Source organism: Mandrillus leucophaeus, unplaced genomic scaffold (assembly GCF_000951045.1).
Source record: "Mandrillus leucophaeus isolate KB7577 unplaced genomic scaffold, Mleu.le_1.0 Scaffold4, whole genome shotgun sequence".
NCBI classification, from domain to species: Eukaryota; Metazoa; Chordata; class Mammalia; order Primates; family Cercopithecidae; genus Mandrillus; species Mandrillus leucophaeus.
The window spans coordinates 354,002-355,766 of NW_012104253.1; the positions used below are offsets into that span (position 1 = coordinate 354,002).

The following is a 1,765-nucleotide window of genomic DNA, read 5'->3' on the forward strand; positions in this document are numbered from 1 at the left end:
AGATGGAGTCTTGCTCTGTCGCCATGCTGGAATGCAGTGGTGCCATCTCGGCTCACTGCAACCTCCCCCTCCTGGGTTCAAGTGATTCTCCTGCCTCCGCCTCCTGAGGTGCCCAGCCTGACAACCTAATTTTAAAATGGGCACCTTCAATAGACATTTCTTTAAAAAAGCTATACAATGGCCGGGCGCGGTGGCTCATGCCTGTAATCCCAATACTTTGGGAGGCCAAGATGGGCGGATCTCCTGAGGTGAGGAGTTCCAGATCAGCCTGACCAACATGGAGAAACCCCGTCTCTGCTAAAAATACAAAATTAGCTGGGCGTGGTGGTATATGCCTGTAATCCTAGCTACTCAGGAGGCTGAAGTAGGAGAATAACTTGAACCTGGGAGGCGGAGGTTGCGGTGAGCCAAGATCATACCATCGCACTCCAGCCTGGGCAACAAGAGTGAAATGCAGTCTCAAACAAAACAAAACAAAACAAAACCAAGCTATACATATGGCCAAGAAGCACATGAAAAGATGCCCAATATCACTGGTCATTAAAGAAATGCAAATCAAAACCATGAGGTACTTCTTCCTACCTACTAGGAAAGCTTTAAATAATAAAATAATAATAATTATTAATTGTTGGCAAGAATGTGAAGAAAAGAGACTCTCACTATTGCTAGATAAAATGGTACAGTTGTGAGGAAAACCGTTCGGCAGTTTACCAAAAAATTAAACATAGAGTTACCATATGACTCAACAATTTTATTCCTAGATATATACCCGAGAAAAATGGAAACACAGCCAGGTGCAGCGGTTAATGCCTGTAATCCCAGCACTTTGGAAGGCTAAGGCGGCAGGACTGCTTGAGCCTAGGAGTTTGAGACCAGCCTGGCTGGGCTACACAGGGAGACCTCATCTCTACCACAACAAACAAACAGAAAAAATAAGCCAGGCATGGTGACGCATGCCTGTGGTATCAGCTATTTGGGAGGCTGAGGTGGGAGGATCTCTTGGGTCTGGGAAGTCAAAGTTGTAATGAGCCGTATTTGCACCATTGTACTCTAGCCTAGGTGACAGAGTGAGACCTTGTCTCCTCCCCAAGAAAGAAAAAGAAATTAAAACATAAGACCACATAGAAATTTGTACACAATTGTTTATAGTAGCATTATTCATTTTAACAAATACATGGAAATAATATAAATGTCCATCAACAGATGAACAGTTAAATTGTGGCATATACACAGAATGGAATATTACCCCCAAAAGAAACAAAGTACTAATATATGCTACAGGCTGGGCATGGTGGCTCACGCCTGTAATCCCAGCACTTTGGGAGGCTGATGCAGGTAGATCACCTGAGGTCGGGAGTTCGAGACCAGACTGACCAACATGGAGAAACCCCGTCTCTACTAAAAACACAAAATTAGCCAGGCATGGTGGTGCATGCCTGTAATCCCAGCTACTCAGGAGGCTGAGGCAGGATAATTGCTTGAACCCAGGAGGCGGAGTTTGCAGTGAGCCAAGATCGTGCCATTGCACTCTAGGCAACAGGAGTGAAATTCCATCTCAAAAAAAAAAAAGAAAAGAAAAAAAATACATGCTACAACTTGGATGAATCGTGAAAACATTATGCTGAGTTAAAGAAAGAAGCAGACACAAAAGGACACATGTGAAATGATTCCATTTATATAAAATATTCAGAACAGGCAAATCCAGAGAGACAGAACACAGACTGGTGGTTGCCAGGGCATGAGGGGAGGGGAGGGGAGGGGAGGG

At 44.3% G+C, this 1,765-nt stretch overlaps 1 protein-coding gene across 5 annotated transcripts in view; it reads right to left on the reverse strand.

The window, feature by feature from the left end:
• Positions 1-1,765, reverse strand: part of MARK3 (MAP/microtubule affinity-regulating kinase 3) — a 116,875-nt gene that overhangs the window by 24,835 nt on the left and 90,275 nt on the right. The gene's annotated exons all lie outside the window — the stretch shown is intronic.